Source organism: Trachypithecus francoisi, unplaced genomic scaffold (assembly GCF_009764315.1).
Source record: "Trachypithecus francoisi isolate TF-2019V2 unplaced genomic scaffold, Tfra_2.0 Lachesis_group13, whole genome shotgun sequence".
NCBI classification, from domain to species: Eukaryota; Metazoa; Chordata; class Mammalia; order Primates; family Cercopithecidae; genus Trachypithecus; species Trachypithecus francoisi.
Window position 1 is genome coordinate 127779705 of NW_022681458.1, and position 16850 is coordinate 127796554.

At 46.3% G+C, this 16850-nt stretch overlaps 1 long non-coding RNA gene across 1 annotated transcript; it reads right to left on the reverse strand.

Moving 5' to 3' along the window:
- Nucleotides 1-3144: 3144 nt before the first annotated feature.
- Nucleotides 3145-5955, reverse strand: LOC117095155. The gene is made up of 3 exons (XR_004441837.1): nucleotides 5757-5955; nucleotides 5492-5548; nucleotides 3145-3325 (listed from the first exon to the last, which is right to left on the reverse strand). It is a non-coding gene; the product is annotated as an uncharacterized LOC117095155 (long non-coding RNA).
- Between the last annotated feature and the right edge of the window lie 10895 nt (nucleotides 5956-16850).

Sequence of the window (16850 nt, forward strand, 5' to 3'; positions counted from 1 at the left end):
AATTAAAGATACATACTGTGGTATTTACAAGCAAAATGGCATACTGTCTGGGATTTACTTGGAAAGATTCCAGTTTAAAAAAATAATAATGTGAGAGAAGAGTTAGCTCAAGTAAAGATGACAGAATGTTTATAATTATTGAAATTGGGAAATATGTACACGAGGTTCTTCATCACATTATCCTCTTTTGTGCATGTTTTAAATATCCCATATTAAAAGTCTTTTTTAATAATTTTTTTTTAAATTTAAAAATCTGTCATTTCTTTTTTTTTTAATTTTACTTTAAGTTCTGGGAAACATGTGCAGAACGTGCAGGTTTGTTATGTAGGTATACATGTGCCATAGTGGTTTGCTGCACCTATCAACCCGTCATCTAGGTTTTAAGTCCCACATGCATTAGGTATTTGTCCAAATGCTATCCCTCACCTGCCTCCCACCCCCTGACAGGCCCCAGTGTGTGATGTCCTCTCCCTGTGTCCGTGTGTTCTCATTGTTCAAATCCCATTTATGAGTGACAACATGCGGTGTTGGTTTTCTGTTCCTGTGTTAGTTTCCTGAGAATGATGTCTTCCAGCTTCATCCATGTCCCGGCAAAGGACATGAACTCATCCTTTTTTTTTTTTTTTTTTTTTTTTGAGACGGAGTCTCGCTCTGTCGCCCAGGCTGGAGTGCAGTGGCCGGATCTCAGCTCACTGCAAGCTCTGCCTCCCGGGTTTACGCCATTCTCCTGCCTCAGCCTCCCGAGTAGCTGGGACTACAGCCACCCACCACCTCGCCCGCCTAGTTTTTTGTATTTTTTTAGTAGAGACGGGGTTTCACCATGTTAGCCAGGATGGTCTCAATCTCCTGACCTCGTGATCCGCCCGTCTCGGCCTCCCAAAGTGCTGGGATTACAGGCTTGAGCCACCGCGCCCGGCCAAACTCATCCTTTTTTATGGCTGCATAGTATTTCATGGTGTATATGTGCCATATTTTCTTTATCTAGTCCATCGTTGATGGGCATTTGGGTTGGTTCCAAGGCTTTGCTATTGTGAATAGTTGTGCAATAAACATACATGTGCATGTGTCTTTATAGTAGAATGAAAATCTATAATTTCAAAAGGCAAATAAGATACTAGGACAAATATTTGTATTTTATGTGATAATCACAAGTTAATATACATTCTAGATATGGAGTTCTTATGAAAATATTAAGATACAAGTGAACACTCTAAGAGAAAGATGGGCTAAGAACCTGAAAAAGCAATTTATCAAATTATAAATCACTAATAAACTTAAAAAATTAAAGAGAGTCACTAATTATTAAAGGAATCAAAGAAGTGACAAAATACTATTTTTAGATCATTGCGGTGTAATGAGAAATAAGCATTCACACATTGCTGGCTGGCTTCTTCACTTTCTGTAAGCTTTTTGATGGATAATTTGGCAGCGTGTATCAAAAACCTTTAAAAAGATGTACTCTGGGCTCCTTGGAGAAATGGCTAGATCTAGAACTGAGGCAAGAAATATATTTCCTGGAGCATCTTCTAGTGCCAGAAAGTAAAAAAGTACAAATATGATATATATATGATATTGATATATAATATGTGTATATACCTCCCACAATATCCCACAATGATGGGGCCCTGGCACGGGACAAAAGAGTCAATTGAAAGAACTCCCATTGTGAAAGCTGGAACAATTTAAGCAACAAAATAGCACTGATTTATAACCCAGAGTATAAGATCAATAACCCTGGGTCCATTCAGATATAAATGAACAATTGAATACATAAATAAATGAGAGATAACAGAGAAACATCACACAGATGCATTCCAAAAAGTCTGCGTAATACCTCTCCCTCAAGAAGACGGAACGTAAGTTCCCACCCCATAAGTGTGGGTGTGTGTAGTGACTTCCTTCCAGAGAGCACAGGGTGGAAAGGGGTAGAGAGGGAAAAACTAAACACTGTCTCAACCAGGTGACCAAAGTCAACACCAACAGTAAAAAGCCATGTTGACACTATGCACCCTTGATAGGAGGGAAGAAAAGGGAAGAAAATGTCACTTTGCCTCAGTGGTCTTCAGTCCCAAAACACAAAACCCCAATCTAACCATGAGAAAAAACACCAAACAAATCCCATGTGAGGAACATTCTATAAAATGAACTGACCCTTCAACACTGTCAAGGTCATCAAAAGCAAGGAAAGTCTGAGAATCTGTCACAGCCCAGAGAAGCTAAGGAAAAGTGATGACTAAGCGTAGTGTGGGATCCTGGATGGGGTCCTGGGACAGAAAAAGGGCATTAGGGAAAAACTAAGGAAATCTGAATAAAGTATGGATTTCAGTTAATGATAATGTATCAGGGCCCAGTGCAGTGGCTCACGCCTGTAATTCCAGCACTTTGGGAGGCCAAGGCAGGCCAATTGCTTGGGCCCAGGAGTTCAAGACTGGCCTGGACAATATGGTGAAACCCCATGTCTATAAAAAATATAAAAATTAGCCAGACATGGTGACACAGGCCTGTAGTCCCAGCCACTCAGGAGCTGAGGTGGGAGAACCACTTGAGCCAAGGATGCAGAGATTGCAGTGAGCCAAGATCGCACCACTGCCCTCCAGCCTGGGCAACAGAGCGAGACCTGGTGTCAAATAAATAAATAAATAATGTATCCGTGTAGGCTCATTAATTGTAACAAATGAACCCTACTAATATAAAATGTAAATAAGAGAAGAAACTGGATGCAGGTTATATGGGACTGCTCCCATACCATCTTCATAATTTTCCTACAGATCTAAAAGTGTTCTGAAATAAAATGGTTACATTTTTAAAATGCATGCCCTTTGTTCCAGCAATTCCATTTTGGAAAATTTATCCTGAGGAAATAAGTAAAGACGTAAACAGATAATAAGTTACAGATGTGATGTTTGTAATAGTTAAAACTGGAAACAGCGCAAGAGTGGACAACAGGAGATGAGAAATCCACACAGCGCATAGAAGATGATCAGTCTGAAGAGAGGGGTTTCAGACGTGCAATTAAATGATATTCACCATACTTAATTTTAACTGCAAACTAGCAGGTAAGTGTTAATCCATATTTTAAAATATATAGTAAAATATAGATAAATAGACTGCAAAGAACACAGAGGACGTATTAACCAAGGCTGTCTTCGCTTGGGGCATTTTCTGGTTTTCCTGGAAGGAGCAAGCTGAAATTTACAGGAAGGAAATATACGAGCCGACTTGAGTGAGTGTGGTCACAGCTCACATTGCTTCTCATTGGTCAGCGGTGGAGCTTGATTGTCACTGCCTGTGCTGTTTTGGTTGTTGAGAACTTTTAAAATCACTTCTGCAGAAAGAAAAAAAGCATATTCATTTTAAAAAATCATTGTAGTATTTAATTCTGTGCCAACTCCCCCGACACGTTCAAGATAACATTGTATTTGTGAACATTCCAGGCAACCTCACAGAAAAACTGGGGAAATAGGAAAACCAAGTGTACATTCCTACAGGAAACCGCAAGCCTGTGTCCTCAGGCGATGTCCCCCTCCACTATCACCCCTCTCTGACCCCACTCTCACCAACACTTCTAGTCTCTTTCCCCAGGAAGAAAGAGGTCAACTCGGAGGAGCCAGGGAGGGATTCAGCCCACTCTGGACAACACTCCAGAGCCATGGCACCTGCCTGTCTGAAAAAAATTGTTAAGCAGCTGCCACTCCTTCCTAGTTACTGGCCTCTGCTCGGTGACCGATGCACTTCTAACATCCTTGTCCCAGGAAAAAGACTTTGTAATGGAGAAGAAAGATGGCAGGGATCCTTTCCACGGAATTTTGGCTGTTGTCTAGTGGACCTTCCAGGAATTGTCTGATTCTATGTGGCTGCACAACTTTGACTGTTTAGTTGGGCCAGTTGGCAACACTGTAGAGACAGAAACTAACTTGTGGAGGGCTGAGGGTGATACAGATGTTTTCTGTCTATGGTAACGCAAAAGGTGTTCACAGCAATGCAAATGGGTTTTATCCAATGGAGAAGATAAATATTTGAACGGGCTCTCTTGTTAATTACTAGTTAAACAAAATATTTGACATGTATACATTCTGTATTTATAGCGGGGTCATGATTCTACCGTTTTGGAAATGACCCTCTAGCAGTTTTACTGGTCCTGTGAGATACACAGTGGATTCACCGGCCAGAGCCAGATGAGCTGTCAAAGGGCACTTCCGATGCCACCAGAGCCTCAGCTTTGTCCTCCCTCACTTCCCAGGGTGACTTCCAGGCAGCCACAGAACTTCTGTTTTACTCACTCTCTGTTCCTCTAGTTTCATTTTTCTAATCTTTACAGAATTGTGTTTGTGGTTTTATTTCTGGTTTATTCCTGACTGTAAGTTATCCCCTATTCCTGACAACAGCGATTGAGAATTTGGTTTTTGGTCTGACCTTTTAGTCATCTCTGTAGATGGATGACATAGATCTAGTTCCTTTCTAGTGAGAGACAACAGGAAATCCAGTTTGTTGGTCCTTTCTTGTCTGTTTGTTTTGAGCTCCAGTCAGTTAGAAATTTAGTGCCCGCTGCAAAGCACGGCTCTTTGAGAACTGGGATTGGTAAGAGGGTATGTTGCTTACTTCTGGCCTTTGGCTGAAGTTGCAGGGCCAAAGCCAAAATCTCTCCGTGTGCCTGTGATCTGTGATCCATGTGTCTGCAAGTCTACAGCTGAGAAAAGCCTTGATCCCTCGATATGTGAGTGTGAAATAAATTAATGAATTTGTTATGTCTCTTAAATCAGAGGAGCTCTGTTCTTATTAGTTTATAGGAAAAGAGGCATTTATGTATCTTATATGTCTTGTATTTCTAGCTTCTAGTGCTTTCAATGTGTTAGGCTTTTTAAAATATCCTTCATACAGAAACTGCTACCTTACATACATTTTATAAATCCAAGTTCCCGTAACTAAGGTAAATCTGTGGCAAGTCAAACTAGCTTAGTAATTTTGGTTTTTAAAATACAGATAGGTCTTGTCTTTGATTTACGTGTTAAGTATAATTCAATTGTGTATTTGGTTGAATCTCTCATGAAGAGAATAATCTGGCCTTCTTAAATAGTTTATCAAAAAGATAACATTAGTCTAATACAATGTCACTATTATGAAAACTGAATATTGGTATTGAATCACTATTTAGACACACCTGTTACCTTATAATTTCTCCAATTAAATAAATTTCCAAGATCTTCAGATAACTTAGAACCTGGAATCTTTAGATAACTCAGAACCTGACACTGAATAGAGTTAATTAATAGATAATCATCAGATACCTAGGTAAACTAAGTAAGATATAACACTAAAGCATGGATTGCTAAGCATAGTTTTAGGCTTATCCACTTTTGCTTCTTATTTGTATATTCTACAGAAAGCCTGGATCTTTTGAGTTGTGTTGACAGATGTATTCATGTTTGCCACTTGAAGGAGTAACCGTGTGGATGTGGAAGCACCTGGCTGTGCGCTCCTGCGCTCTGCTCACCTGCAGAAATGCTCGCATAGGGCAGCTGTCAATTTTCTGCCACCTCCTCAGCTTTTCCTGTGAAATAGAAGTTGGTTACTTTGGATGAAAATTATCTTTCATATAGGTGGTTGATACACGAAGCGATAGTGACAAAGAAATAAAGCTCTCTGTGTGTGCTTTTGTTTTGTCACGCAGTAAAAAAGTAGTTTTGTTCCGGAATATGAATGAACGCAGTGAATGAAGGTCTAAAGAAGTGAATTTTATTTGCCTTGGTTTATAATACCTGAGTCTGAAAGGAGACATGAAGTATCTTAGATCTTAGCAAAGTTTCCTCACTTTTGATGGGCTTGCCGCCTTAGCTTACTGGTCACTGCCTTCATCTACAGCAAGGGTCCCCGATCTCCAGGCTATGGGCCGGCAACAGTCCATGGTCTGTTAGGGACCGGGCCACATAGCAGGAGGTAAGCGGTGGTTACAGCCATTCCCTGTCACTCACAGTACTGCCTGAGCTCTGCCTTCTGTCACCGTGGCATTAATTCTCTCAGGAGCATGAGCTTTATTGTGAACTCACAAGTGAGGGATCTAGGTCACATGCTCCTTATGAGAATCTAATGCCTGATGACCTGTCACCGTCTCCCGTCACCCCTAGATGGGACCATCTAGTGGCAGGAAAACAAGCTCAGGTCTCCACTGATTCTATATTATGGTGAGTTGTATAATTATTTTATTATATGTTACAATGTGCTAATAATAGAAATAAAGTGTATAGTAAATGTAATGCGCCTGAATCATCCAGAAACCATCCCCCCACACCGGTCCGTGGAAAAATTGTCTTCCATGAAAGCAGTTCCTGGTGCCAAAAAGGCTGGGGACCGCTGACCTGCAGCACGAAGGCTGTTCTTCACCTTCCTTGTGGTCTGCCTGACACCAATAATGTGTGTGTCTTGCCAGAAAAATGTCTGTGCTTTATGCTGATTTTATTCAGTCCTTGAGTATTTAAAAATGAAACAAATACAAAAACTCACTTGTGAAAGAGATGATTCTTTAAACCCATGTCACCTTCTGTTTACTTTTACATTTGTTTGCATTACTAAAAGAGTAAGCAAGAATTAATTCTTGAGCACCCATGATACACTCGGAGTCAAGTGCCTGCATCTTCTCTGACAACTCTTTTGATTATTCCTCGCAGAGATCAGATCCTAAAGATAGAAAGAGTAAAAGAAAACTTTTTATCTTGAACTAAAATATTCTTCAGAACTTCTCAGAGGGTCCCTGGAAATTCACAAAGGTTTGTACTTTCACCTTATGAAGCAAGAGCCAGAGAGGCCAGATTAATTATGTTTGTTATTCTTTCATCAGCATCCAAAGAGATGCTCAGCCTCCCTAGGTTAAGTTTGTATCAGTAAACTGTCATTGGTATAAATATTTCAGACACTGCACACTTCTTAGGAAGGCCCTGAAGGTTTGCCAGTGCCCTCGTCACCATCCATTGTATGCTTTACCTTTAGTGAGACACTGATCAAAACGCTCATGAAATACTTATTTCCCAATAGAGAATCTTACTTTCCTGCAGTTTTGTTTTATTGGTTGCTGTAATAAATTAACCAACAGTCGACTACCAGTAGTTTTGTATTTACTCTGATGTGCACCTGGGACTCTGCTGTAAGCCACTGGCGAGTGGCTGCATCTTCCACAAGGGGCAGCCTTGGAGGCTCAAAAGGACATGTGGGGGCTCTGAGCTGAGAATGCTACAGTGAATCGCCTCGCGGGGACAGGCTCCTGAGCGGACCTCACTTAGGCCGCCTTCAGATCATCCATCAGATGGAGTCATGACTTTTAGGCCTCTAGGCTCAGAGCAGGAGCTCCCTAAAAGTTCTGTCTTGACTGGGATTGAGAGAACAGGAATTATGACTTAGGATTGAATGAGGCAATTTTGTTATGTTATTTTTGGAATATTGCTGATGTTGCTTTGGTGTTCTTTCATTTCTAGATCTGTGAGGAAGCTCCTTCTCTTCCTTCTTAACCTACAATTTAATAGACTTTGCTTTTGTCCATTGAAAAGAATCATTTTTTAAATAGTTTCTAATTTTCACTAACCCTCCAGAATTCGAAAAAATGACTTAGTCTTAACTTTTCATGGAAATAAAGTTATTTTCATAAATTCAATGGAGAACTTTTCTTCTTTTGCTGGGATAAAATAGCATTATGCAATAAGGGTTATTTTGGGTTTGTCATACTTAGAAGCGATTCTCATTTAATCAGGTGGGGTAAGCCACTTTATATACAGAATTGATGCCACAAAGCTATTGCAGGAGAACATGCCAGGCCCTTGAGTCCCAGCCTCACAGGTGGTAGGGAGGGCAGTTTCCTGCACTCCAGGAGCATCAACCGATGTAGGGAACTTTGAGAAGAGAGGAAACCATCCAAAGTTACAGGTACATAGATGAGATCTGGTGGAGACAGTTCCTTGAACTAGGTTTCCTAGCAGAAAAAAGAGGCTTTTATAAATCCCAGCTAAGATTTTCTATGCAGACAGACAGAAGTGAATTCCAGGGCCATGGCAGTTTCTCAATGCTGCACAACACTCTAGATTTTAAAGCTATGGGCCAAGTGTGGTGGCTCATGCCTATAATCCCAACACTTTGGGAGGCCGAGGCGGGCAGATCACTTGAAGCCAGGAGTTCAAGACCAGCCTGGCCAATCTGGGGAAACCCCATCTCTACTAAAAATACAAAAATTGGCTGGGCATGGTGGGACATGCCTGTAATCCCAGCTACTCGGGTGGCTGAAGCAGGAGAATCACTTGAACCCGGGAGGCAGAGGTTGCAGTGAGCCGAGATCACACCATTGCACGCCAGCCTGGGTGACAGAGCGAGACTGTATCTAAAAAAATAAGAAAGCTAACCCAAGGAGTTCTGGAAAGTCTAGAACATTCTCACCACACCTATGTAAATAGGCCAAACTGAGACCCACTGTCTTTTGATTGAGAATCATTTTTGGAGACTGCTGTGATCCTGGGGCAGGGAGATGAAGATTGTTCAGTTGTGATAGGCTTTAAAGGAGCAAAAAACTCAGTGTCCCTTTGATGGATTCTGGGCACTGGCTAGGGACCCTCAGGGCTTGTCTGATTCCGTGGGGACACATGCCTTCCATTGTCTGGGCAGGGCTGCTCTGCAGTTCTGCAGACACAGCATCAGCTTGTGCGGGGCTTCTGAAGATGCAGAAGTTTCCTGTTCCTAGCTTCCTAGCTATGCACATAATTCCGGGCCAAAGCAATGCACATGCATCTTGTCCAGTAGAGAATATGAAACTGTAAATCCAGTTCTGATTTAAACTGCCTGTAACATCTTACTGCTTCCTCGTTAGTTAAATAAAATGTGTAGCTTTTCTCTTTGTATGAGATGTGTGTGTATATATAAGTATATGTGTATGTACAATTTTTTTTTAAGACACAGTCTCACTCTGTCAGCCAGGCTGGAGTATAGTGGCACAATCTCGGCTCACTGCAACCTCCGCCTCCCGGGTTCCAGTCATTCTCGTGCCTCGGTCTCCCGAGTAGCTGGGACTACAGATGCACACCACCACGCCCAGCTAATTTTTGTATTTTTAGTAAAGATGGGGTTTTGCCATGTAGGCCAGGCTGGTCTCAAACTCCTGGCCTCCAGTGATCCAGCCACCTCAGCCTCCCAGAGTGCTGGGATGACAGGTGTGAGCCACTGTGCCCTGCCGAATGAATTTACCTTTTTTGAAAATTGTCCTGTAATACTTCTTACTTCACACAACAACCCTGTGAGTTAAGTATTATGGCCACCATCTTATAGGTCGAAAAACTGCAGCCCAAAGCAATGTCTCACCGTAAAGGCTAGATGCTTCCAGCTGGAGAGCCCAGCTCTTGACAACTCAACATCTGCCTCCAAGCTCCTGGATGCAACCCAAATACCTGCCTTTCCATCAGCTCTGTGCCCTTGTATCTTCTGGGATCATCCTCTTCTTTGCTCCCAAATAAAACCGCTCAAGGTACCTTCCTATATATTGTGAGGACTTCAAATCCTGCCCCTCTCCCTCCTAGGATCTTTTCCAGGCAGGGCTGGGGAAGGTGGCATTTCTCCCTTTGCTGGGTCAAACCTTCTCCTCTCCTGTAGCAATTCTCCTCTTGGCTCTGGGTCAGACCTAGGGTGGAACTCAGCCAGCTCCTGGAGCCCTTTGAAGGAACGCAGACACACTCAGGGGATAGGGTTAAAGGTGGGATGTTCAGCCTAGCATAGAACTAGAAGTAACTTACAACTGAGTAGGAGCTGTGGCTCCTACTGTTTGCTGTTTGCTGCCTGAGAGATTTCACCCGCTGTTTGCTGCCTGAGATTTCTCGAGGCTTGGCCCATCTTCAGGCCTGGCAAAAGGCCATCTCCTCTGGCCCCTCTCTCCCTCCACACTCTCCTCGTGCTCTTCCTACTCCACCCCTTTTTGGAGGTCCTCCACCCACCTCCCTCATCTGTCCCCGACAGGCAGGGCAAAATTGTCATTCCTTTTTCAGACAGAACAAATCACCTCTTTGGCTTCTTCCACCCAGCCCATGGGGAGGGTGGATTCGCTTTCAGAACCAATCACGCTCTCTAAGGTCATTTTTTTCCAATAAATGACCTTGTGATTCCATCAGAGGAATGTTTTGCTTCTTTCTACTCCGATCCATTCCAACTTCAACCTGTAGGCAACTTTTCGAACAGAAATTTTCTTATTATTACACAAACATCAAATTCCCTGACAGAAGACCTTACCCCATTAGCATGGAATGTATCTGAACAACACTGCTGCTAGCCTGAAGATGTATCCCGGCGAGGAAATTCTGGAATTCTCTGCACAGCCACAGCCTTTGTTAGAATAAGGACACGCACACGGCACACTGCTTATGCATTTGTGTGGGTGCTTTCTGTTGGCTCAAAAAACTATGGACACACATCTTAAAACATGAGATCCCTGCTGTGGGACCTCATGGTCTCTCATAAAATGCTTGTGAACAAAACAGAGAAAGATTAGCAGATTGCAGGACATCAAGGAGACATTAGATTAGCTGGGTGTGGTGGTGTGCACCTGTAGTCCCAGCTACTTAGGAGGCAGAGTAGGGAAGATCACATGAGCCCTGGAGGCTGAGGCCGCAGTGAGCTATGACCACACCACTGCACTCCAGCCTAAGCAACAGAGCAAGACCCTATCTGAAATTAAAAAAAAAAAAAAAAGGATAAAAGTTGAAAAAATCAACATTCTGAAAGAGAATATCTAAGATCGTGAAGGGCAAGAGTCCATGGTGGTGTGCCCCAGGGCTCTGTTAGTGGAATTTAATGATTTTATTACAGTGCATCATGTTCATCCAAACTCCTCACTTAAAGATGGGGAAGCTGGGCTGAGTGCGGTGGCTCATGCCTATAATCCCAGCGCTTTGGGAGGCCGAGGCAGGCAGATTACTTGAGGTCAGGAGTTCTAGACCAGCGTGGCCAACATGGTGAGACCCCATCTCTACTAAAAATACAAAAATTAGCAGGGCATAGTGGCATGTGCCTGCAATCCTAGCTACTTGGAAGGCTGAGGCAGGAGAATCGCTTGAACCCAGGAGGCAGAGGTTGCAGTGAGCTTGGATCCCACCACTGCACTCCAGCCTGGGCAACAGAGTGAGACTCCCTCTCAAAAAAAAAAAAAAAAGAGGCCAAGCACAGTGGTTCACACCTATAATCCCAGCACTCTGGGAGGCCAAGGTGGGCAGATCACAATGTCAGGAGTTCAAGACCAGTCTGGCCAATATGGTGAAACCCCATCTATACTAAAAATATAAAAATTAGCCAGATGTGGTGGCGGGCACCTGTAGTCCCACCTACCTGGGAGGCTGAGACAGGAGAATTGCATGAACCCAGGAGGCGGAGCTTGCAGTAAGCCGAGATTGTGCCACTGCACTCCAGCCTGGGCAACAGAGCAAGGCTCCATCTCAAAAAAAAAAAAAAAAAAAAGATGGAGAAGCTGGGTTTGTGGTCTGCAAGTAGGCTCCTGGAGGTTACATAGTGGGTTTGCCTGTCCCTCCATCTGTCCACCCACCTGGGCTCAGTCTGGATGACAGGCTTGAACCACATTAGGATGCAGGCTGCCATGGCCGACTCAGAGCGTGCAGAGAGCCAACAACGCCCAACTGCCGGGTGAACTCTAACCAGGTGAGATGTGGCCAGGAGAAACGCCAGAGCCTGCTCCTGGTTTTTAAAAGCTTCAGTCCACAAAGGCAAAAATGAAAAAGATTGCTGGGTTGGGGTGAGGGGATTATGACTCATTTCCTCTAGTTATTAGTAAACAGTGCCCTGTGGCTTCTGCAGTGAGCAGCAGGTGACCACGTGGCAGGGACCTGAGCAGAGCAAGGCTGAGCATGTCATCCACACGCTGAGCCTGGACCCTGGCCTGGGCCACAGAGCTGCACAGGAGGCAGTGTCCAGGCGGGGTCAGAGAAGTGGGCGACTCAACTGCAGGTACACGCAGTGCAACCAGTGCCGCGACTGACAGGCGGACAAACCAGTGCACCTGGAGGAGGCAGGCCCCTCTTGGACTGGGCCCGTGCACCCTGGAAGGGAGGGGGATTCAGCTGAGAGGGGGAGGGCACCTCCAAGATGCAGGACCACAGCATGGCGGAGGAAAGGCAGACACTGGGAAGCAGACCTGAAGCTCATCTGTGTCACCAGGACAGGCCATTCAGATGGGGGGTAATGGAAGATGGGGCTGAAGAGCTGGTCAGGGGCCAGAACTGGTTATGGAATCTGGGCTCGCATGAGCAATGGAGACTATTGGAGGGTTTAAACACGGGGCGATGAGGCCAGAAAGGAGGTTCAGGAAAACCACCCCAACAGCCACGGTGTCCTCCAGAGACTGGCCTAGAGGAAGACACCGTAGAGGCTGCAGGCCTGACCAGGCCTGAACTAGGAGAGGCCAGAGCGGAGGGAGAAACCAATGCAGAACTCTGTAAGAGACCAAATCTAAGGATTCTGGCAGGACACAGCAGCAATCAGGGAGGCTTCAAGCCACAAAACCCCCACAGATGGGATGCCTTTATTTGTTTTACACAAAAACAAGCCAGACGGAGAGCCATGGGGTTGGACTGCACACTCTCTGCAAAGCCGTCCCCCACCTTCTCGCTCTGCCATCCTCAGTGAGTGGCTCTTCATCCTCCTGAGTGTGGCCTCAGGGTGCTAAGATGGCTGCTGCACCTCTGGCTCTCATTCCAGGCAGGAGAAGGAGGCAAAGGCCTTTTTCTTTTCTTTTTTTTCCTTTTATTTTTGGCGGGGGGGCGGTGGGGCAGGACGGAGTCTCGCTCTGTCTCCCAGGCTGGAGTGCGGTGGTGCGATCTCAGCTCACTGCAACCTCCGCCTCCCAGGTTCAAGTGATTCTCCTGCCTCAGCCTCCCAAGTAGCTGAGATTACAGGTGCGCACCACCATGCCCAGCTAATTTCTGTATTTTTAGTGGAGATGGGGTTTCCCCATGTTGGCCAGGCTGGTTTTGAACTCCTGGCCTCAAGTGATCTACCTGCCTCAGCCTCCCAAAGTGCTGGGATTACAGGCGTGACCCACTGCACCTGGCCCGAAGGCCTTTTTCTTAGCAAGGCTTTGATGTTTCCTTTGCAAAGGGATGCCCTCTCCCATCTTGTTGGCCAGGACTATGTTATAAGGCCACCCACAGCTGTGAGGAAGGCTGGGAAAATGACTGACTTTAGTGGATTGCATTGGCACCCTGAACAAAAGCAGAATTCAGCTGGGCAGGCGGAGGGGATGAGTATTGGGTGTGCAGCTAGCAGCATCTGCTCCAAGAGGAGGGTGTGGAATGAGTCCGAGGACAGCCCACACTTGACAAGTCAGCTTAGGGGCACTTCAAGTTCCAGGTGTCCACGGGCATGAGGGAAGATGGACAGCTGGATACCTGGAGGTGAGAACACTGCCCTGAGCCACAGATTCGGGTCCTCAGTTCCTAATGAAGGATGGCCCCAGGAGCTTCCAAGCCATCTGTGACTCTGCTCCATGGAAAGTGCATGTCCTCTAGACCTGGCAACTTGCAAGTAGGTGGAGATGCACCAGCTTTTGGGAGACAAAAGCCTGCCGCCTTAGCTCTGAATGGCATCTGTGTACCAACCTTGGCCCACCGCCAGCCTATCCTTTCCTTCAAGGAAGAGTTGTGCCCCCTCTCCGGCCACCCCCTGCAGGTCACACAGGGCAGGGACATGAGATAAACACCCCGGGCTGATTGACAGGGGCCTTTAAGTCTCTACCCAGCCTGGGATTCAAAGCCTCTCCATGACAAGCCTGGAGGGCCCTCTGCCCCGTGCACTGGCCCTGGCTGTCTAGGAAAAGAGGAACACGCCTTTGCCCTTCTCCCTCCAGTGGGCAGCCGATCCTCGGTGTCATCTGGGGCTGTCAGGAAGGTGGCTTCCTCACCTGTTGTTAATTATCCTTTTTAATTAAGTTAAGAAGGGCCTCTCCTCAGTGATTTGCTCTTCTGCATAATCAGGGTGAGGAGCACCGGTGGCAGCAGCCCACCTGTGTTTCCTGGCAGCCCATGGCGGCCCCTCTGTGGATCCCCAGGGCCTGAGAGCAGGTGGGCAAGGCCACTGTCCTGAATCTCCCAGCCTTCTCGGCCCATCCACCACAGCTGCTTCTTGAGGAGGGAGCTCTTCCTAAGGATGGCACTGAGCAGCTCCTTGGCAGTGCCTGTGAAACCTTCTGCTTCCCTCCTCTTTTTTTTTTTTTTTTTTTTTTGAGACGGAATTTCGCTCTGTTGCTCAGGCTGGAGTACAATGACAGGATCTCAGCTCACTGCAACCTCTGCCTCCCCAGTTCAAGAGATTCTCGGCTCCTGAGTAGCTGGGATTACAGGAGCCTGCCACCATGCCCAGCTAATTTTTGTATTTTTAGTAGAGACAGGATTTCAGCATGTTGGTCAGGCTGGTCCAAATGCCCGACATCAGGTGATCCACCACCTCTGCCTCCCGAAGTGCTAGGATTACAGCCTTCCCCCTTACTTTTTTTTTTTTTTTTTTTTTGAGATGGAGTCTCGTTCTGTTACCCAGGCTGGAGTGCAGTGGCTTGATCTTGTCTCACTGCAACCTCTGCCTCCCAGATTCAAGCAGTACTCCTGCCTCAGCCTCCCAAACAGCTGGGATTACAGGCATGCACCACCACACCCTGCTAATTTTTGAGGATTTTTTGGTTGTTTTTTTTTTTTTTTAAAGTAGAGACATGTTAGCCAGGCTGGTCTGGAACTCCTGACCTCAGGTGATCCCCCCACCTCAGCCTCAGAAAGTGTTGGGATTACAGGGATGAGCCACCGCGCCTGGCCGGCTTCCTTCCTCTTAATTGTGGTGGTCACCAGACACCCCGGCCCTCCTTCCACCTCCTCTGTAAGCTCTCCCAGCACCTTCACGTCTTCCCAGCCCCTCTCTGCCCTGAGCTCCAGGCCTCCCCAGCTCAACCAACCTGGTGTCCACTTGCCTGTTCAACTGGCTGCCCCTGCCCAAGGCGGCCTCCCAGGTGCCAGCCCCTCAACCGGGGCACCTACCCTGTGCGAAGCTGGGTGGCCGCTCCACTTCTGTCCGGGTAACCTCAGATGCACCACCCAGACGCACGGCTGTGGCCACTGCTGCTCTGCCTCCCCCAGGCTGTGCGCGTCTCAGGGGTAGGAATCACATTTTATTATTTTATTTTCTCTTTTTCAACTTTTCTTTTAGAATCGGAGGCACGTGCAGGTTTGTTACCCGGGTGTATTGCGTGATGCTGAGGTTTGGGGTATGGTTGATCCCATCGCCCAAGTCGTGAGCGTTGAACCCAATGGGGAGCTTTTCAGCCCTGCCGCCTCCCGCCTCTCTCGTCTAGCAGTCCGGAGTCCACCGAGCAATGCATTTTAATCTTCTCTGTAACTCAGTGCCTGCCTGGGAAACGGCCAGTGAATGGATACAGGAGTGACTGAATGACCATTCAGGACACTGGAGCTGTAGATGCAGCACATCCCCAGCGCACAAGCCTCCGACCAGCCCAGCCGAGGAGGGGCTCATCCCTCTACCCTGTCTCCAGCGGAGGAGCTTCTGAGACCAGGAGCAGCAGGTCGTCGGGTGAGCATTCCCCTGGCACACGAAGGAGCAAAGCTGCCCGACTGCATTCCGCCCTCACACTGCCCCAGGCCAGCCATAGCCTGGATAAAGCAAGGGTCTCAGAAAAGTCCCACGTGCACTCGCCCATTCACACTCACCCATTCCCATGCACACTCGCCATTCACTCAGCCATTCACACGTGCACACATTCGCACATACACTTGTGCACACATTCGCACTCACAGCCATTCACATACGTTTACACACAGACACACACTCGCACTCACTGACCCATTCACACTCACATTTACACTCACCATTTCACACATATTCACACTCACACATTCACACCTATTCACATGCACGCACACTCGCACACACATTCACCTCACCATTCACACACATTCACACTCACATTCTCTGACCCATTCACACATTCACACCCACACTTTCACACTCACACATCCACACACATTCACTCACACATTCACATGCACATTCACACCTATTCTCATGCACACACACATTCACCTCACTATTCACAGTTCACACACCCACACCTTCACACTCACACATTCACACTCATTCACACACATTCACACTCACACCCACACCTTCACACTCACACATCCACACACATTCACACTTGCACATTCACACGCACATTCACACCTATTCACATGCGTGCACACTCGCACACACATTCACCTCACCATTCACACACATTCACACTCACATTCTCTGACCCATTCACACATCCACACCCACACCTTCACACTCACACACATTCATGCACCCACACTTCACACTAACACATTCACACATTCACACTCATTCACACATTCACACTCCACACCTTTGCACTCACACATCCACACACATTCACACTCACACATCCACACACATACTTGCACATTCACACGCACATTCACACCTACTCTCATGCACACACACATTCACAACATTCACATGCACATTCACACTCATATTCTCTGACCCATTCACACATTCACACCCACACCTTCACATTCACACATCCACACACATTCACACTCACACCCACACCTTCACACACATCCACACACATTCACACTCATTCACAATCACACCCACACCTTCACACTCACACATTCACGCACATTCACACTCACACATTCACACTCACACCCACATCTTCACACTCACACATTCACACACATTCACAAACATCCACATTCACACACACATTCACACCTACTCTCATGCACACACACTAGCACATTCACACCATTCACATGCAC